Source organism: Theropithecus gelada, chromosome 4 (genome assembly GCF_003255815.1).
Source record: "Theropithecus gelada isolate Dixy chromosome 4, Tgel_1.0, whole genome shotgun sequence".
In the NCBI taxonomy this organism is placed as follows: domain Eukaryota; kingdom Metazoa; phylum Chordata; class Mammalia; order Primates; family Cercopithecidae; genus Theropithecus; species Theropithecus gelada.
Genome location: NC_037671.1, coordinates 116,285,199 through 116,306,870, shown reverse-complemented (window position 1 = coordinate 116,306,870; position 21,672 = coordinate 116,285,199). Strand labels below are relative to the sequence as shown.

The window sequence follows — 21,672 nt, the reverse complement described above, 5'->3', positions numbered from 1 at the left end:
TTGTCCTAATGCTCTCTCTCCCCTTGCCCCCAACCCCCTGACAGGCCCCAGTGTGTGATATTCTCTTCCCTGTGTCCATGTGTTCTCATTGGTCAACTCCCACTTATAAGTGATAATATTCAGTGTTCAGTTTTCTGTTCTTGTGTTAGTTTCCTGAGAATGATGGTTTCCAGCTTCATTCATGTCTCTGCAAAGGACATGAAGTCATTCTTTTGTATGGCTGCATAGTATTGCCTGGCACATATGTGCCATGCTTTCTTTATCCAGTCTATTATTCATGGGCATTCCGGTTGGTTCCAAGTCTTCGCTATTGTAAACAGTGCTGCAATAAACATACCTGTGTATGTGTTTTTATAGTAGAATAATTTATGATCCTTTAGGTATATACCCAGTAATGGAATTGCTGGATGAAATGGTATTACTGGTTCTAGATCCTTGAGGAATAGCCACACTGTCTTCCACAGTGGTTGAAATAATTTACACTCCCACCAACAGTGTAGAAGAGTTCCTATTTCTCCACATCCTCGCCATCATATTTATTCATTTTTAATTTCAACTTTTTTTTTTTTTTTTGAGATGAAGTCTCACTCTGCTGCACAGGCTGGAGTGCAGTGGCGCGATCTCGGTTCACTGCAAGCTCCGCCTCCCGGGTTCACACCATCTCCTGCCTCAGCCTACTGAGTAGCTGGCACTACAGGCGCCCACCACCACTCCCGGCTAATTTTTTGTATTTTTAGTAGAGACGGGGTTTCACCGTGTTAGCCAGGATGGTCTCGATCTCCTGACCTCGTGATCTGCTCGCCTCGGCCTCCCAAAGTGCTGGGATTACAGGCATGAGCCACCATGCCCGGCCTGTTGAGGGTTTTTATTATAAAAGGATGCTAAATTTTGTCAAATGCTTTTTCTGTGTCTGTTGAGATGATCGTATAATTTTTATCCTTCACTATATTTATATGGTATGTCACATTTATTGCTTTGCATGTTGAACCATCCTTGCATCCCAGGGATAAATCCCACTTGATCATGGTGTATGATCCTTTTAATGTGCTGTTGAATTCAGTTTGCTGGTATTTTGTTGAGAATGTTTGCATCTGTGATCGCTGGGGATATTGGCCTGTAATTTTCTTTTCTTACAGTCTTCTTATCTGGCTTTGGTGTGGGAGTAATTCTAGCCTTGTAAAAGGAGTTTGGAAGTGCTGCCTCCCCTTCAATTTTTTTGGAAGACCTTGAGAAAAATAGAGGTTATTTCTTCTTTAAATGTCTTGTAGAATTTACACATGAAGCCATCCGACCCAGGCCTTTCCTTCATGAGGAGATTTTTTTTTATTATTATTATTGTTATACTTTAAGTTCTAGGGTACATGTGCACAACGTGCAGGTTTGTTACATATGTATACATATGTCATGTTGGTGTGCTGCACCCATTAACTCTTCATTTACATTAGGTATATCTCCTAATGCTATCTTTCCCCGCTCCCCTGACCCTACAACAGGCCCCGGTGTGTGATGTTCCCCTTCCTGTGTCCAAGTGTTCTGTGAGGAGATTTTTGATTGTTGATTCAATCTTCTGACTCACTAATCATCTATTCTAATTTTCTTTCTTCATGATGCAGTCTTGATAGGTTATGTTTCTAGCAATGTATCCCATTTATTCTAGGTTATCCAATTTGTAGGCACACAATTGTTTATAGTAGTCTCTTATGATCCTGTGTCTTTCTGTGATATCAATTGTAATGTCTTTCTTTCATTCATAATTTTAATCATTTGAGTCTTTGTCTTTTTTCATTAATCTAGTCTAGGTCTGTCAATTTTATCTTTTCAAAAAACCAACTCTTAGATTTGTTTATCTCTTCTATTGTTTTTCTATTCTCAAATTCATGTATTTCTGGTCTAATTTTTATTATTTCCTTCCTTCTGCTGATTTTGGGCTTAATTTGATTTTTTTTCTATGTCCTTGGGGTTTAAAGTTACATTATTTGAGACCTTCCTTTTTTCTTTATTATTTTTTTATTAGACTTAATATTCTTCTGAATCTTTTTTCTTAATCTAGGCATTTATTGCTATAAACATCTGTCTTAGTCTGTTTTGTGTTGCTATAACAAAATATCTGAGATTGGGTCATTTATAAATACCATAAATTTATTTTCTCACAATTCTGGAAACTGAGAAGTTTAAGATCAAGGCACTGGCATTTAGTGTCTGGTGAGGGCCTTCTTGCTGCATCCTCACATGGTGGAAGGCAGAAGGGCAAGCTAGCCAAATGGTACATGGAACCTCTTTTATAAGAGTAGTAATCCTATCAAGGAAGGAGGAGCCCTCATGACCTAATCAACTCTTAAAGGCCCACCTCTTAACACTGTCACATTGGTAACACCTGAATTTTAGAGAGAACACATCCAGACAATAGCAGCATCCATCTTAGAACTGCTTTTACTGCATCATATAAGTTTTGCCATGTTGTGTTTCCATTTTTGTCTGTCTCAAGATACTTTTTGCTCACCTGGCTTTGTATCCTCTATAAACTGATGATCCTGCCTTCTATGTCTTCATACAAGAAATCTATGTAAAATATGGACTATGAGAAGGCTAAGGGGAGAGACTTGAGACACTTCATTAAAGACCTATGCCAACGTTGATATCAATTCATTAATTTGAATCCTCTGACTATGATTATTAGGTATTTATTTATTTATTTATTTGGAGACAGAATTTTGTTCTTGTTGCCCAGACTGGAGTGCAATGCGTGATCTTGACTCACTGCAACCTCTGCTTCCCGGGTTCAAGTGATTCTCCTGCTTCAGCCTCCTGAGAAGCTGGGATTACAGGCATGTGCCACCACGCCTGGCTAATTTTGTATTTTTAGTAGAGACAGGGTTTCTCCATGTTGGTCAGTCTGTTCCAAACTCCTGACCTCAGGTGATCCACCCGCCTCGGCCTCCCAAAGTATTGGCATTACAGGTGTGAGCCACCGTGCCCGGCAATTATTAGGTTATTAATCCACACAGTTGTCCTTATCCAGCCCATATACTTCCATCTTCTCCACAAACATATCATGCAAAGTTATCGAAAATCTTGGAGTTGAGGCTATTGTATTCTCATACTTGCCAATTTATAACAGCAATTAAAAAAATAAAAATATACTGGGAAATTTAGTAAACAATTTAAGGTTCTGATGAGCATTGTTTCTGTTTTTCAGAATTTTCCAAATAGACCCTCAAAAACTGTTGCTGGAATGTTGTACAGGATTGATAGCAGACATGCTTGTACAGTCTTTGCAAAATAAACTATACTCCCCTCTTGACGTTTGGAATAACTTTTCCCCATTTCTGTAGTCTAGACACCTTTGATAATGTCCATCATCTCTCAAAGGTCACAAACAATGGTCCAGTCCTCTCATTTGCAAATTGGTATCTGGGGCTGTCATTCATGTAGATTAGGAAACCTGGGCTCACCGAGAGCAGTTAGGACTCCCTGATGTTCGTTCCTCCCCTAACTAGTGTTTGTTCTCTCTGGTTAGTCTGAAGATCATTCCCTTTGCCAAAAAAGAAATACTCAATGCCCAAGCACCTAAGTTTCCATGGCACCTATAAAATACTGGAAGCTGACAGTATTTCTGATTGAATAGGTGATAGGAAAGGGGTAGGGACCAGACACTGGAAAGGACTAGAGAGAAAGAAATAAAACTGTTTCTCTTTTCGGATGACATGAATGACTGTGTACGTAGTAAAGCTTTGTCTGCTAGATCCAACATCTGGATTAGTTCCGAGTTTGTTTTTATTGACCGCTTTTTTCCTTGAGTAACATTTTCCTGCTACTTTGCAGGTTGCACTGATTATTTTTGCTTTGTAAAACAAAACAAAACAACTACCCTAAAGCTTAATGGTTTAAAACAACAACCGTTTTATGGGTTCTCATAGATTCTGTGGGTCAGGAAATTTGGAGAGGGCACAATAAGTATTGTTTGTCTCTGTTCCGTGGCTGGAAAGACCAGAAAGTGGTGACTCGATTCTTGGTGGAATTACATGGCCGTTCCTTTACTAGCATGTCTGATGCCGGGGTTAGGATGATTTGATATCTAGGCCCACTGGCTTTACTACCAACATGTGGCTTGGCTTTCTCACACCATTGGCCTGAGTGGTCTGACTGACCATCTCCCAAAATGCCTCACATCCCAACACTGTTGCACTGGGGATTAAGTTTCTGACACGTGAATTTTGGGGGACACATCCAGACTATAGCATCCACCGAGAATCAAGGGGAAAAGACAGAGACTCTGCCTCTTGATGGGAAGTGTGTCAAAGAATTGGCAACCATTTCTCAAAACCGCCATATTGTCCACAGATTTTTCATTATTATATCTTGGCTATCACTGATGACATATTGTAGAAACTCTGGATTCTGTTATTTTCCTCTGAACTGTGTTGATTTTTGTTCCAGTAGGCAATTCAATGACCTGTTAACCATCTTGAACTTTAGAAGGCTTGGTTTTATGCTCTATTAGGTAAATCTGTGGATAGATCAGTTCCTGTGACTTTCTAAATGCAGCCTCAGAACTCTGTCTCCTCTGCTCATCTTGATAGGGATTGATTTTATGCTTTATTGGGTAGATCTCACTCTGGGACATGACCCTTATTTCTAAGCAATGGCCTTAGGATGTTCATGGTGTTAATAAAATATTAACAACATCTCTCCTCTCTCCTCCCCCAGTGTCCTGCAACACTGCTTTGCCTCTACTGTCTCTGTTTCAACCTCATAGCAGTGGTTCTCTGGCAGGCTTTAGGAAGTCTCACTCTGAGCATGCACCACTTGGCCAAAGACTCCCACACAGACTTCTGCCCCTCCTCTCCACTTACCAATTCCCTCTTCGGTGACCTGTCCTGCAAATTCCAGCCACTTCAGCTGCCCCAAGCTCTGATCTCTCCCTTCTATGCTTAGCGAGACCCCTGTGCTGTGCTTGGACTTCAGCTCATTGCACCATGGGGAACTTCCCCAGGCAGACAGTTGTAGGACTCACCATGGGAATTTCCCCTCTCTCAAGGATAGCAGTCTTGCACTGTCTGTTGTCCGCTGCCTGACAATAGCTGCATATTTTCTTTATTCCTGGGATGCAAGGTGGTTTAACATATGCATAGTAATAAATATGATTCACCACATAAGCAGAATTAAAAGCAAAAACCATATGATCATCTCAATCGATGCAGAAAAAGCTTTCAATAAAATCCAACATACCTTCATGGCAAAAACTCTCAACAAACTAGTCATTGAAGGAATGTACCTCAAAATAATAAGGGCCGTCTATGACAAACCCACAGCCAACATCATACTGAATGGGCAAAAGCTGGAAACATTCCCCTTAAGAACAGGAACAAGACAAGGATGCTCACTCTCACCACTTCTATTCAATATAGCACCAGCAGTCATAGCCAGAGCAATCAGGCAACAGAAACAAAGAAAAGACATCCAAATAGGAAAAAAAAAATCAAGCTCTCTCTCTTTACTATTCACATGATAGTAACTAGAAAACCTTAAAGAGTCTGCCAAAAGACTCATAGAATTGATAAATGATTTCAGTAAAGTTTCAGGATACAAAATCAATGTACAAAAATTAGTTATTCTATACACCAATAACGTTCAAGCTGAGAGCCAAATCAAGAATGCAATCCCATTTACAACATACACACACCCCTAGGAATACATCTAACCAAGGAGATGAAAGATCTCTACAGGGATAACCACAAAATCCTGCTGAAAGAAATCATAGATGACACAAGCAAATGGAAGAACATTCCACGCTCATAGGTTGAAAGAATCAGTACCATTAAAGTGGCCATACTGCCCGAAGCAATCTAAAGATTGAATGCTATTCCTATCAAACTTCCAACGTTGTTTTTCACACAATTAGAAGGAAACTATTCTAAAATTCATATGCAACTCAGAAACAGCCCCATTAGCCAAAGCAATCCTAAGAAAAAAAAAAAAAAAAAAAAAAAAAAAAANGATTGAATGCTATTCCTATCAAACTTCCAACGTTGTTTTTCACACAATTAGAAGGAAACTATTCTAAAATTCATATGCAACTCAGAAACAGCCCCATTAGCCAAAGCAATCCTAAGAAAAAAAAAAAAAAAAAAAAAAAAAAGCAGAGGCATCACATCCCCTGACTTCAAGCTATCCTGTAAGACTACAGTAACCAAAACAGCACAGTACTGGTACATAGTGAGAACATGCAGTATTTGATTTTCGGTTGTTGCATTAATTCACTTAGGATAATGGCTGGAACAGAATAGAGAATCCAGAAATAAAGCTGCACATCTGCAGCCATCTGATCTTTGACAAAGTTGACACAAACAAGCAACAGGAAAATGTACTCCCTATTCAATAAATGGTGCTGGGATAGTTGGCTATTTATATGCAGAAAAAATTTTTAATTTTTTTTGAGGAATCTTGCTCTTGTCGCCCAGGCTACAATGCAGTGGCATGATCTCAGCTCACTGCAACTTCCGCCTCCTGGGCTCAAGCAATTCTCCTGCCTCAGCCTCTTGAGTAGCTGGGATTACAGGTGCCTGCCACTATGCTGAGCTAAATTTTGTGTTTTTAGTAGAGATGGAGTTTCATCATGTTGCCCAGGCTCGTCTCGAACTCCTGACCTCAGGTGATCCACCTGCCTCGGCCTCCCAAAACGCTGGGATTACAGGTGTGGGTCACCACGCCCGGCCGGATTGAAGATTTAAATATAAGACCTCAAACTATAAGAATCCTAGAAGAAATTTTCAGAAATACCATTCTGGACATTGGCCTTGGGAAAGAATTTATAACAAGTCCTTAAAAGCAATTGCGACAAAACCAAAAATTGACAAGTGAGACCTAATTAAACTGAAGTGCTTCTGCAGGGCAAAAAGAAACTATCAACAGAGTAAACAGACAACCTACAGAATGGGAGAACATATTTGCAAGCTGTACAGCCAACAAAGATCTAATATTCAGAATCTATAAGAAACTTAATTCAACAAGCAATAACCAAATAATCCCATTAAAAGTGGGCAAAAATCATGAACAGACAATTCTCAAAAGAAGATATACAAGTGGTCAACAAACATGAAAAAATTCTGAACATCTCTAATCATCAGAGAAATGCAAATCAAAACCACAGTGAGATACCATCTCATACCAGCCAGAATGGTGAGTATTAAAAAGTAAAAAATTAGGTGGGTTGCTGGGCAGACCGGTCATAGAGAAAAGAGGAGAGTAACAGGCTGCTGAATAAGCTTCCAAAATGATGCCCACACTAGTTATCCTATTGAAAGAGGGGACTGATAGCTCCCAAGGCATCTCCCAGCTTGTGAATAACCTCAGTGCCTGCCAGGTGATTGCTAAGGCTGTAAGAACCACCCTGGGTGCCCATGGCATGGACGAGCTTATTGTGGATGGCAGAGGCAAAGCAACAATTTCTAACGAAGTGGCCATAATTCTGAAACTTCTTCCTGTTGTCCATCCTGCAGCAAAGACTTTAGTGGACATTACCAAATCCCAAGACACTGAGGTCAGTGATGGTACCACCTCACTGACGTTGCTGGCTGCAGAGTTTCTGAAGCAGGTGAAACTGTAGGTGAAGGATAGTTTATACCCTTAGCTCACATTCGAGCTTTCTGCACAGCCACCCAGTTGTCAGTTAACAAGATCAGAGAGATTTGCTGTGACTGTGAAGGAGGGAGATAAAGTGGAGCAGAGGAAGCTTCTGGAGTAGTGTGCTAGGACCGCTCTGAGCTCCACGCTGATCTCGCAGCAGAAATTTTCTTTGCTAAGATGGTGGTGGATGCAGTGATGATGCTCAATGATTTGCTGCAGCTTAAAATGATTGGAATCAAGAAGGTACAGGGTGGAGCCCTCGAGGATTCTCAGTTGGTAGCTGGTGTTGCATTCAAGAATACTTTCTCTTATGCTGGGTTTGAAAGGCAACCCCCTCAAAAATACTACGATCCCAAGATTGCCTTTTATTTTTTTTTTTGATACGGAGTTTTGCTCTTGTCGCTCAGGCTAGACTGCAGTGGCCTGATCTTGGCTCACTGCAACCTCTGCCTTCTGGGTTCAAGTGATTCTCCTGCCTCAGCCTCCTGAGTACCTGGGATTACAGGCATGTGCCACCACATCTGGCTAATTTTTGTATTTTTAGTACAGACGGGGTTTCACCATGTTGGTCAGGCTGGTCTCAAATTCCTGACCTCATGATCTGCCCACCTCGGCCTTCCAAAGTGCTGAGATTACAGGCATGAGCCACCATGCCTAGCCAAGATTGCCCTTTTGAATACTGAGCTCCAGTGGAAAGCTGAAAAAGATAATACTGAGATAAGAGTCCACACAGTTGAGGATTATCAGATTGTTGATGCCGAGTAGAACATTCTCTATGACAAGTTAGAGAGGATCCATCATTCTGGAGCCAAAGTTGTCTTGTCCAAACTCCCCACTGGGGACGTGGCCACCCAGTACTTTGCTGACAGGGACATGTTCTGTGCTGGCCGAGTATCTGAGGATAATCTGAAGAGGATGGTGATGGCCTGTGAAGTCTCAATCCAGACCAGTGCGAATGCTTTCTCAGCAGATGTGTTGGGTCGATGCTAGGTGTTTGAAGAGACCCAGATTTAAAGGTGAGAGGTACCATTTTTTTATTGGCTGCCCCAAGGCCAAGACATGCACCTTCATCTTCTGTGGCGGTGCCAAGCAGTTTATGGAGGAGACAGAGCGGTCCCTGCATGATGCCATCAGGAATGAGTCAGTGGTGGCTGGTGGCGGTGTCATTGAGAGGGAGCTCTTTAGGCACCTTCGGGATTCTCCAAGGGCTATTCCAGGAAAACAGCAGCTGTTGACTGGGGCATATGCAAAGACCTTGGAGATTACCCCACACCAGCCGTGCAATAAGGCTGGCTTTGATGCCACAAAGATTCTTAACAAGCTGCAGGCTCAGCATGCCTGGGGGCACGTGATATGAGGTGGACATCAAAATGGACATCAAAAACGAGGACACTGATGACAACTTTGAGGCCTTCTCAAAGCTGGGAGCCAGGCCGGGCGCGGTGGCTCAAGCCTGTAATCCCAGCACTTTGGGAGGCCGAGACGGGCGGATCACGAGGTCAGGAGATCGAGACCATCCTGGTTAATATGGTGAAACCCCGTCTCTACTAAAAAGTACAAAAAAAAAAAACTAGCCGGGCAAGGTGGCGGGCGCCTGTAGTCCCAGCTACTTGGGAGGCTGAGGCAGGAGAATGGCGTGAACCCGGGAGGCAGAGCTTGTAGTGAGCTGAGATCTGGCCACTGCACTCCAGCCTGGGCGATAGAGCGAAACTCCGTCTCAAAAAAAAAAAAAAAAAAAGCTGGGAGCCAGCTATGGTATGGATCAATGCCCTGGCAGTATTCTTTCTGTTTTGGCTCAGTTCACCTTTCAGCCTTTCCGACTGCTCTCCATGTGGCATCCATGACTGGAAGATTTGCTTTCCCTGAATTCATTCTATGCATCTCTGCTTCTGTGCCTTTGTTTATGTTTCCTACCAGCTGGAGTGTCCCTGCTATCCTCTGAATTAGTTGTATTTATCCTTTGGACCTCCACTGAGCTTTACCTTTCATGTCACTTTTGTTCTTTCTTCTCAGGATCTGGTTTTGTCCTCACCATGCTGAGATCCCAAATTTCAGAGATGGTTTCCTTCCTCTTTCCCTGTAGCACAAAGCCATATTAGTAAACAGTTGCTCAGGAAATATCTGTAGCCTAGGCGAATCAGGCCCACCTGGTAAAATGTAAGGATATCTGCACTTTCACTTTTATAGCTCCCTCTGGTTCTCACTAGGGTGTTTTTTTTTTCCCTTCAGCATATTTCATTTTCTTTTGAGCAGTCCTCATCTTCCAGAAAGGTACCTGAAGAGAAAGTATCTTCTTTCCTCTATTCAATGGGGAGACTTGGCAAACACCCAAGCTTTGTCCAAGGCCTGGGACCGAATGAACACCAAGATCCTGTACAAGGTACTGGATTGTGTTCTTCCTTCAGGTCTCCTCTCCTCCTTTCTCTCCCTGTGGCTCACCTCTTTGGAAGCACTAGAAAGATGCCCTTGCTGTGCGTCTGTGTGTTCTATGTTCTCGGGAGAGGTGGTAATGCCAGTTTCTCTCTCTTTCTATTTCACACATCCTATTCAATGTTTCCTTCTTCCTGGAAGAGTAAGGAAGCTGCTTATCTGGAGACCACGGACACCACAGTTGAAGACTGACATTGCTGCACCCTGATATTTCTAAAGAAACTTCAGTATTTCAATCTGACATATTTGAAATATCAATGTCTCGAACCTGAGAACTGGGTCTTGGGGAGAATTAGTGCTTAGATGTCTGATGTTGGAGCTGCTGCACACCAGGCCATGGCTGAGAGTATGTGAGCCACGCCTTGCCCTTTTCTGAGGCCAGGGAAGTGGATGGAGATAGACAGCAGGCAAGGTGGTGCTGAAGAACACAGTGCCTTGCCTCCATTGTAGACTTGAATAGGTGGGAGGCAAGGACAGGAGGCAAAGAGCCCCACTGCCCTTGGCATCATCCAAAGCATTGTCTGTTGAAAGCAGGTCCTAGTTTTGTGTCTTTTGTCAATACCTGAATCCTTGACAAAAGAAAAGTGGTTTTGATGATTTGAAGAAGTAAGGGTGATTTTGACAGAAAATATATTTTAAAAATTTTGGTTGGGCATGGTGGCTCACACCTTTAATGCTAGCACTTTGGGAGGCCAAGGCGGGCGGATCACAAGGTCAAGAGATTGAGACCATCCTGGCCAACATGGTGAAACCCTGTCTCTACTAAAAATACGAAAAGTAGCCGGGCATGGTGGTGCATGCCTGTAGTTCCAGCTACTCAGGAGGCTGAGACAGGAGATTTGCTTGAACCTGGGAGGCGGAGTTTGCAGTGAGCCAAGATCGGGCCACTGCTCTCCAGCCTGGCAACAGAGAGACTCCGTCTAAAAAAAAATTTTTTTTCTTTTTTTGACCAATTGCAATAGTTATCATCAAGCCAATTTCCATAGCCTGCCACCAAGGGGAGGTGGTATAGCATGAATCATTCTGAATGCTTCATCTTTGAAGTGTTTGCCTATTGCTGTTACCATCTCAGAGGAAGTAAATGGGCATGGTGAGACTCCTAAAATGACAGGTTTTTTTTTTTTTTTGGCCAAAGCTGGTATCTGACTTGCCACATTCCTCTGAGTCTGGAGTAGCTGCAGGGGTGGGAGAATGCCAGCCCAGAGTCAGTCCATCGGGGTTACATTTCCTAGGACCGCTGCCTTCATCTATGTAAGGCCTGTTACTTTCAGAGCTTGCAGCTTCCCAGGGTGTGGTAGAAATCTTGGTCATTGAATGTAAAGGGGCTTAATAAAGGGCATAGATATTTTTCAAAAATGAAAATAACTATTTTCTTATTATAAGTGATATGCTTTTATAAAGATCATAGGAAAACTAGAAAAAATTAGAATGTAGAAAATTGCAAAATAAACTTCATTAGAGATATTTTGATATGTATCTTTTCAGTGTCTTTTCAAAAAATTTTTAAAATAGAGATGGGGTCTCACTATATTGCCCAGCTGAAACTCCTGAGCTCAAGGAATCCTCCCACCTCAGCTTCTCAAAGTGTTGGGAATAAAGGTGTGAGCCCCCGTACCCAGCCAATTCACAAAATTTTTTGAAGAACAAATGTGGTATCATCGATACATTCTGTTAGATTGTCTTTTTTAAAAAACCTGATGTAATTTGCTCGTCTTTTTATATCTGTAAATGTAGTTCAACACAATTATACCTTTTGTGAATGTATTATATCTTAAAATTTACATTTTATCTTACATTTTACATGCATTTTCCCAAATCTTCATGTTTTCCATCTGCAAAGGTAATACATTGATTATAAAAAATTAAAACGTTACATAGAAATATACCATTATCTACCTACCAGATAACTATTATTAATAATGTGTATTTATTTTTCCAGAAATTAAAAAAATCTATCCGATGCATGAGTATTGTAAATAAAACTTTAAAAACATTTGAGTGTCAAGTCTTACGTTGGGCTCTGGGAGAGAGATGAAAGAGAGCCCTGGAAAGCTTTACAGTTCAACCAGGGAAAGATTAATGTGCCAATAAATCACTGATATCTTGTTAAAATTCAGATTCTGATTCTGTAGGTCTGGAATGGGGCCCACATTCTTCATTTCAAACGAAGTCCCAGCTAATGTCGATGCTGACAGTCCAAGGACCAGGCTTTGGGTTGCAGAGATTTAAGTTGCAATACAATAATAAAAGTGTTATAGTTAAGGTAAAAACAGGTGCTGTGGGAGACTAGAGGTGATAACTAATTGCCTGTGGGACTCCTTGGTGACAGTGACATTTGAGGTAAGCCTTGAAGGGAATTTTACGTGGGGCTAGGAGAGGGGTGCAGGGCATTCCATGCACAGGGGACAGTCTAAGCAAAGGCAGTGTTTGAGGTAGAATGGAAGCCAACACTGGATGAAAGCTTGCTGCATGCCAGACATTGTGCTTGTTGCCTTTACCCTCCAGAACTGGCAAATAATAGTGCAGTATCGCAGATAACGAGTTCATAGAAGGATGGAAGGATGGCAGGAAATGGGTCAGGAAGGGTGGACTGGAACCAAATTGCGAAGAGGATTGTGAATCCCAGCTCAAGCGTTTGTATTTTGCTCTACAAATGGGAGTTGCTTGCTTATGTGTATGTATGTATAATAAAGAGGTTTATTTATTTATTTATTTATTTGAGACGGAATCTTGCTCTGTCACCCAGGCTGGAGTGTAGTGGCGCGATCTTGGCTCACTGCAAACTCCGCCTCCCGGGTTCATACCATTCTCCTGCCTCAGCCTCCCCAGTAGTTGGGACTACAGGTGTCTGCCACCACGCCTGGCTAATTTTTTGTATTTTTAGTACAGACGGGGTTTCACCATGTTAGCCAGATGGTCTCAATCTCTTGACCATGTGATCCACCCACCTTGGCCTCCCAAAGTGCTAGGATTATAGGTGTGAGCCACCTCACCTGGCCAATAAAGAGATTTTTAAACTTCCCTCATAGAAACAAGAAATGGCTAAGTAGAAACAAGCATGTTTATAGTGCTCGGTAATAACTATATAGTATATAAGTATAATTGTTATTCTTTTTATTTTGTTCCCTCTTAGCTTTTTGTCTGTTAAAATGCCATCCTTTTCATTGTTCTTTTTAAATTAAAAATCCTTTTTGTTTATTTTTTTGAGATGGAGTCTCACTCTGTCACCAAGGCTGGAGCACAGAGGCGCAATCTTAGCTCACTGCAATCTGTGCCTCCTAGGTTCATGTGATTCTCCTGCCTCAGCCTCCCAAGTAGCTGCAATTACAGGTGATTACCACCATGCCAGGCTAATTTTTATATTTTTAGTAGAGACAAGGTCTCATTATGTTGGCCAAGCTGGTCTTGAACTCCTGACCTCAAGTGATCTGCCTGCTCCCGCCTCCCAAAATGCTGGGATTACAGGTGTGAGCTACTGCACGCCGCACCCGGCCTGCTTTATTTTTTGAGTAAGTGATACATCAATATTGTAAAAAAGGTATGCAAGAGCATATTTAGACTGGGCACAATGGCTTATCCCAGCACTTTGGGAGGGCGAGGTGGGAGGGTGGCTTGAGGTCAGGAGTTTAGACCAGCCTGAGCAACATAGTGAGACTCTGTCTCTACAAAAAAATAAAAGAGGGCCGGGCGTGGTGACTCATACCTGTAATCTCAGCACTTTGGGAGGCCCAGGCTGGCAGATCATGAGGTTAAGAGATTGAGACCATCCTGGCCAACATGGTGAAACCCTGTCTCTACTAAAAACACAAAAATTAGCTGGGTATGGTGGCGCGCACCTTTAGTCCCATCTGCTAAGGAGGCTAAGGCAGGAGAATTGCTTGAACCTGGGAGGTGGAGGTTGCAGTGAGCCGAGATCATGCCACTGCACTTTAGCCTGGGCGACAGAGTGAGACTGTCTTAAATAAATAAATAAATAAAATAATACAAAATAAATAAATAAAAGAGTCATGTGTGGTGGTGTGTGCCTATAGTCCTAGCTATTTGAGAGGCTGAGGCGGGAGGATCACTTGAGCCCAGGAGTTTGAGGTTACAGTGAACCATGATCACACCACTTCACCCTAGCCTGGGCAACAGAGTGAGGCCCTGTCTCTAAAAGAACAATGGTATATTCAGTTAAAAAGTCTTCTCCCCCAGTTTCCCAATTCCCTTCCCTGAAAGCAACCCATATTGGATGTTTCTTGTGTATCCTTCCAGAAATACGACTTGCCTGTGTGAGTGTGGTGGGCAGGTGTCCTCAAAGGCAGCCCCCAGTGCTCCGACCCGTGGTGTTCATGCCCCTGTGTACTCCCCTCCCCTTCCACACGGGCTGGACTTACAGATATACTTCTCATGAATAGAATACTACACAAGTGTTGGATGTCACTTCTGAAATAGGTAAAAAAGACTGCAGCTTCCATCTTGGGTGCTCTCTCTCTCTGCAATCAGACATCCTGGGGAAAGGCAGCTGCGATGCTGTGAGGCAGCCCTGTGGAGAGACTCATGTGAGAGACCATTGCCTGCCGACAACCATATGAGTGAACTTGGAAACAGATCCTCCCTCCCAGCTGAACCTTCTGATGGGTGCACAGCTGCAGCTGACAGCTTGACTACAGCTCTTGAAGATCCCAGCCAAAGGCGGCCAGCCAAGCACTGCCCAGATTCCTGATCCATGTACACTGGGATAATAAATGTTCCAAATCACTGAGTTTGGGGGCCATTTGTTCCACAGCAATAGATAATCACTACAACAAAGAAACCTTCCTTCGTTTTATATGAATGGTAACATACCATATACCCACTTTTGCACCTTGTTCTTTCCTACTTACTGGAGTTCATTCTATATAAAGAGCTTCCTTACATTTTTTTTTTTAAAAACAGTTGCACAGATTTCTGTTGTGTGGGTAAACCATAATTTACTTAAATAGCCCCTTAGGGTAAACATTTGTTTCCAAAGTCTTAATACCTATTGATTTTATAATAGCAACCCCCCTGCACTCCCACTCTTGTTCATTAGGCTTTCCCCCGATCCCCTGGAATTTTCCATTTAGCTAATCCCACCACCTTCCAACAACAACAAAAAAATTGTCAGTATTTTTACTGGAATCATTAAATTGATAACTAATTCAGGGAGCGTCACCACATTGGGAATACTTCTGGTGCTCCTCCTTTATGTATGCCACTGGCTTATGAATGAAGACATCAATGTGAGTTTTGTTCTCTGTTTCTCCTCAGCTGGGTCAGAACCTCTTGCTCTGTCTGTGTAAGACAGTCTTGGGATGAAATGAAGAGTTTTGGTTTCCCTCTATCCTGTCCCTCCCCATCCACATCTAGAAACTGACCTTCAGATTCTTCTCTCAGAGAAAGGGTTGTCTCAAGCTGCTGGGTTGCCTGGGCCCTAAAGAGAAGGACTCCTGCCTGCCCAAGGAGAGCCCAGGCTCTATGGGGATTGTATTACATCTGACTTTAATTGGGATGAGAAGCCAGGTACCTTCCCAACCTGCTCAAACATTGGATCATTTATAATTCCATTTCCCTATGAGAAGGGAGGGAGAGTGCACATTTCAGGGAGCAGGTTTGGGGATAAGGGGAAGGAGAGAACCTAGACCTGGGTTCAAGTCTCAGCTCAGCCTTTAGCTAGCCATTACTTGGGCAAATAATTTCCCCTAAGTCTATTTTCTCATCTGTATAGTACAAGTGATGATATGTCCTTACAGGGTTGTAAGGTTTAAGTGAGAGGAGTAGTGAGGGCTTTTGGTACATTTATCAGCATTTAAGGGATTGAAATTCACTTAAGCTTTATTAGTCACTCACTAAGTGTATAGCTCTGTGCTAGGCTCTTTAATATCTTTTTAAACCCTCAACAAGTATTGAAACAAGTATACTTACTTCCATCAGGTAGATGAGGAGACTGAGACAGAGACCTGGTAAGTTTTCTAAATGCTCGTAACGTGATGAAACATCTGCAAAACTCAACTATAAATTCCTGGCCACTGCCAAGCAGAGGATGCTGTTTTCCAGGCACATTTTGTCCAGCTGGTGGCTCTGTCCCCTTACCCAGTTTCCATTTTTGCACATGCCTCTTTAAACTTTTGATTTGATTTGTCAGTGTTATTGCCAGAATTTGCACCAGGGCTTGCTTGGTTCTGGTGCAAGGTGCTTTCCCCCACACCACTGATCCCTCTCTGCCACGGAAGGCAAGAGCATGTCTAACATCTAACATGTAACAAGAGTGAGGTTTTCTGATACCCAGCCCTGCACAGGCCATGGATCCTGCAGTGCAGAGCTACCCCCATCCGACTTGGCAGTGACACATGAAGTATCCAAGCCTCTTCCAGGACAGTCGCAACCTTGCCAGTTACCCTCCCTTCTGATCCCATAACCAAGAGGGTTGGAGCAAATCCTGGCATGGTTCACTAGAGTCTTACACTTTCGCCCTTGATGCCAGGGCCTGGTAGGGGAAAGCCAGTGCTTCTGAAGGAATGACAGGGGTACCCTTTCCAGGCACTCTCCTCCTCCCCATCCTTCCTGGAAGGCTTCTTCTTGGTTTCCACATAGAGCAAAGGAAAGTCATTTTTCCGAGACTATAGGGCCCCAGCCCAGAGATTCCGATCTACTATGTATGGGGAGGGGCCAGATATCTGCACCCTTAATAAGCACCCTTCATTCTGTTGCAGGGCCATTCCTTAAGAAAGAGCCTTCATCCTGAGAAAAAGCAGCAGTTAGCACAGAGATTGATGGCTGGGTAGAGTAGCCACAAAGACGGCCCTTCTCTGGGGAAGAAACACCTTCATAATGTCCTCACTGCACCTCTCCTTCCCTTTTTGTTGACAGTCCTCAAGTCCAACAGGTACCTCAGCAGCATTGCTCCCCCCACCCCTCCATGCTGTTTGGGTGGGAGGGTCATAACCTATGTATATGGGGCTTTAGAGCCTGTCGCATCCATATCCATTCATTCTGAGGCCTCCCTGTGTGCCCAGCACAGAACTCATCATTAGCAATACAGAGATAAATCAAAGAAGTCCATGATCTAGTAGGCCAGGCAGATCTGCAAGCCCTTGATGAGAAGGGCTATTGTGAAGGATGTGTGGGGAATGCAGTGGATGGTAGAGCAACTTACCCAGTTTGCATTTTTGCATTTGTCTCTTTAAACTTTTGATTTGTTTTTCAGTTCTCTGTGGCCTCTTTAAAGGCAACTGAAAAATGAGGGGTAGGGAAAAGGAACTAGAAAGTTAAGTCTGTGCTAAAAATTACCCCTGGTTTATGTTGCTCTGAAAGCCAGTTTTGATCCCACTGTTGAAACAGAGACATCAGGCTTCCCAGCCACATGAACCCCAGGGCGGGGGACAGGAGGCCAGTGCCAGTGGAGCCCATTGTTAATACTTTGATTCTTTTCTGGGCCATCACCCTTTGTACTTGCCAAAGGCCCCCACCCTCAGTTGTCAGTTCTCTAAATTAAAGAAACAGCTCCGGAGGCCTTTTCCCCAGATGGTCTCCAGGCTTGACATCTTTTCCCAGCATTTAGAGCTCCCCCAACATAGAGAGGTGAAATTTAAATGCCTTCTCTCTGCCAAATACGGCGAGACCTGGACCCTTGGAGAATGCTGGTTGGCTGGGGTGGACTGAGTGGTTGGGAGAGCTACAAAGGCCTCAGTGGTACATCTAGGAAAGGCTGAGTGTGGCCCTGGCTGTGTCTCAGGATTACCCACCTGTGTTTATGGGTTCTCTTCATTTTGATCAGACCATCAGGTCAGAAGGCTCCTGTGGCCGCTCTTCCTGTGGCCTTATCCCTTGCTTGCTCTCCCTAGCCCACACTTCAGGGCTGGCTTCATGAGCCTGTGACCTACGCTTACAAGGGTTCCCAAGGTGGGTTTCGTGCTCTGCTGTCACTCTCAAAATTCTGAACAGTTTTTGAATAGATTTTTGTACCAATTTTCCTTTTGCACTGGGCCCTGCAAATTATGTTGCCAGTTCTGCCCAGCTTCTCTGTGGGTCCTACTGGTTGTAGCTGCCCCAGCACTGTGGACAGACCCTTTCTTCTCCAAGTTTAAGTCTGAGCCTTTGCGGAGCAGGTTAGTTACCTGTCATTGAGGAATCCAGCCTTGTCCCCCTCCCAAAGGCTCCCTGTTATCCACTCTTCTGGCAACAGCCAATCCCTATTATGTGACATTATCTCTACAGGCCCTAAGGAGGTGCCTGCCAATCCCAACTCACTAAGTCATCTGCAGCTGCTCGTGGCCCCTTCTTATCATTTTCTAGAAAATATTTCTAGTCAATGCGCTTGCTTGGAGGAAGCTGCCTGCTTTTATGGAGGAGCTGGGGTCTTCGCTAGAGAAAACATCCCCTAACTCCCACCTCCACCTCAAAGGCAAGACATTGTTTCCTGCTATGGGAAAGGAGACCTACTTTCTTATTTTTCCAAGCCCAACTCAGACACCATCTCCTCTGTGCTATCTCATCTTACACCCCTAGATGGAAATCACCCTTCCTTTCTCAGCACAGTGCTTGCAATTCTCTTTACCACTTATTTTTTTAATTTTTTTTTTTTTTTTTTAAAGAGAGACAAGATTTCACCATGTTGTCCAGGCTGGTCTGAACTCCTGGACTCAAGAGATCCACCCGGGCTGGGTGCGGTGGCTCACACCTGTAATCCCAGCAATTTGGGAGACCGAGGCGGGCAGATCACTTAAGCCCAGGAGTTTGAGACCAGCCAGGGCAACATAGTGAGACCCCATCTCTTAAATAAATAAAAGAGATCTGCCCACCTTGGCCTCCCAAAGTGCTGGGATTATAGACATGAGTCACCACACTCAGCCTATTTTTTTTTTTTTTTTTTAACGTAAATCCAGCTGCTGCAGGAGACTTTATTTTTTCTTATTCATTCTTATACACCTACCAGCTCGGTAAGGGGCTCAGCCCCATCTGGGAATTGAACCAAGTGGTAGAAATGGTGCGGGGGCCTTTGCAGCTGCCTGGCATGGAGAAGGTGGGCCCTGCTCTACCCAGTGGGATGGTGCAAGGGGTGGCAGTGGTCTCTGGCAGAGCGGGCTGGCTGCTGGTAGCCATGGCCTCCGGTAAAGTCACAGTATCCTGGAAAGATTGTGAGCTTTGGCATAATCCTGGCTCCACCACCTGGGATGTGGGCCTTGTGTTTTACCTCTCTCACCTGTGAGAAGAGGATTAGAAGACCTGAGGCACTGAGCTATTTTGAAAATGAAATGAACTAATTCATTCAAACCACAGAGGATGAAGCCCAGCACCCAGGAGGTGCTTAATTAATTATAGGTTTTATCCTCCCCCTGGGGGAGGACTTGGGGCTGAGGCCCATTTCCTCCTCTGCCAGGTACCTCCTTCCCACAGAACCCAGGGTGTAACCTCTCCTTGAGGCCAAGGTAAGCTACAGCCCTCCATGGCTGCTGCTGTGTGGTGAAGGTCCTGGGCAGGGAGTTGGGACATCTGGGTTTCTGACCCAGCTCTGCCACCTCAGTGGGACCTGCGCATGTGACTTCGCCTCTCTAGACCCTAGGGTCTTCATCAAACAAAGAGGGCAGGTAGGCGAAAGTTTCAACTTCGCAGAGCTGCTTCAAAAATGAAATGGGCTACTGCACGTAAAAGAGCTTGAAATCAGGGCAGGGCGCGTTGGCTCACATCTGCAATCCTAGTACTTTGGGAGGCCAAGGCAGGGAGGATTGCTTGAGCCCGGGAGTTCGAGACCAACCTAGGCAACATATCAAGACCCTATCTCTACAAAAAAATAAAAAATAAGCTGAGTGTGGTGGGACTACACACCTGTAGTCCCAGCTACTTGGGAGGCTGAGGTGGAAGGATCACTTGAGCCCGGGAGGTCGAGGCTGCAGTGAGCCATGATTGTACCACTGCACTCCAGCTTGGGTGATAGAGCAAGAGCCTGTTAAGAAAAAAAAAAAAAAAAGAAAACTTGAAATCATATCATAGAAATAGAAGCGATTGTCCTCTGAGAAGCAAAAGGATTTGGGAGCCAATGAGAATAACACTATAATTGCCACTTGTGGAAGGTTCTCAACTTTATGCTTACTCTCAGCGCTTTCACATCCATTAAACAACCCTGTGAGGTAGGTGCTATTTTCCCCATTTGACAGACACGGATGCTGATTTGGGGGTTGGTGGTCAAATGACTTCTCAAAGGTCACATAGCCAATCTGAGATTTTAACTTTGATCAGACTCTAGGCAAATCACCTACCGTCTCGGTGCCTCAGTTTCTTCCCCTGTGCAATGAAAATCATTATTCCCCTCTGAGAATCAGGGATCATTTCATCCATGTGGCACAGTGCTGGGCGAATTTTCTTCCCTTGTTGGAATCAGGAATTCCCACTAGGCATCTTAGCCTTAAGAGCTGCTTTGGGTTGGACGGTGGCTAACTCCAGCCTTTCTGGGGAGTTCTAGTGATTGCTGAGTGCGGGAAGCATTGACCAGGTGGGAGCATAGGCGTGCCAATTCCTGGCTACACTTCAGCCCCCAGGCCAGCAATGTGAGCCTCCTTCTTGCCCAGGGGAATCTGGGGACCTGCGTCATTTCTATCTCTGTCCACTGAAATCATCATCGCTCCCTGCGAGTCTCCAATGCACCAGAATCCTGCATCACAGTAAGGGGAAAAATGCTCCCAGTGCAGCAAGCCGTGCAGACCTGTTTGAGAGAATAACCAGCGCCGTCTGTGCAAGCAACTGATCCCATCTCTTTGATCCATGGCCCGGGACCAAGAAGGGTAGTTCTCACCCACAGAGAGTGAAGAGCTTCCTCCATCTAGTTGCCCTTGGGCCTGGCTGCCTGTCTAGCAAGACAGAGTTGCCCTTATTTATATTTTGTGTATGTCTGGCCCAGTGAGGAATAAACAGTCTCTCCATCAGTGAGGATTTAAGAATCTAGACCATTGGTTCTTATTCTCAGGGGCACATTGGAATCATTTGGGGAACTTTATAAAACACTGATGCCTGGGTAGACTCGGGTTCACCCCCTGAGATTCTGGTTTAATTGGCTGGGATGCAGGAATTTAAAAATCCCCCTCCCCCACAGGTGGTTCTAATAGAGAGCAATGGGGAGAACAACTGCTTTGATACTATTCATTCATTTAAAGATCTTTGACACTGTGTGTCAGGCACTATGCCGGGCTCCAATGTGAACAAAAGAATCTGGATTTTGTCCCCATGGAGCTTGCATTCTAGTGGGAAGGAACAAAATAAATAAGCAAGAAAACAATTTCAGATGGTAATAAGTTCTATAAAGACCATGCAAACCAGGCACGTGGCTCACACCAGTAATCCCAGCACTTTGGGAGGCAAAGGTGGAAGAATCACTTGAGCCCAGAGTTCAAGACCAGCCTGAGTAACACAGGGAGACCCTTGTCTCTACAAATAGTTAAAAAAAAATTAGCCAGGCTGGGTGGCACAGACCTATGGTTCCAGCAATGCGGGAGGCTGGGGTGGGAGGATCACTTGAGCCTGAGAGGTCGAGGCTGCAGTGAACTGTGGTTATGCCACTGCACTCCAGCCTGGGCAACAGAGCAAGCTTCTGTCTCCAAAAAGAAAGAGAGAGAGAGTGAGAAA

At 44.1% G+C, this 21,672-nt stretch overlaps 1 protein-coding gene and 1 pseudogene across 2 annotated transcripts in view; one reads left to right on the top strand and one right to left on the bottom strand.

Annotated features, from left to right (window-relative positions):
• The window catches only part of LOC112623571 (UL16-binding protein 3-like), a 170,391-nt gene that overhangs the window by 86,353 nt on the left and 62,366 nt on the right, over positions 1-21,672 (bottom strand). The window lies entirely within an intron of this gene.
• LOC112622134 lies at positions 7,212-10,248 on the top strand (annotated as a pseudogene). The gene is made up of 6 exons (XR_003118948.1): positions 7,212-7,986; positions 8,290-9,046; positions 9,366-9,402; positions 9,710-9,776; positions 9,894-10,006; positions 10,198-10,248. The product of XR_003118948.1 is annotated as a T-complex protein 1 subunit eta-like (transcript).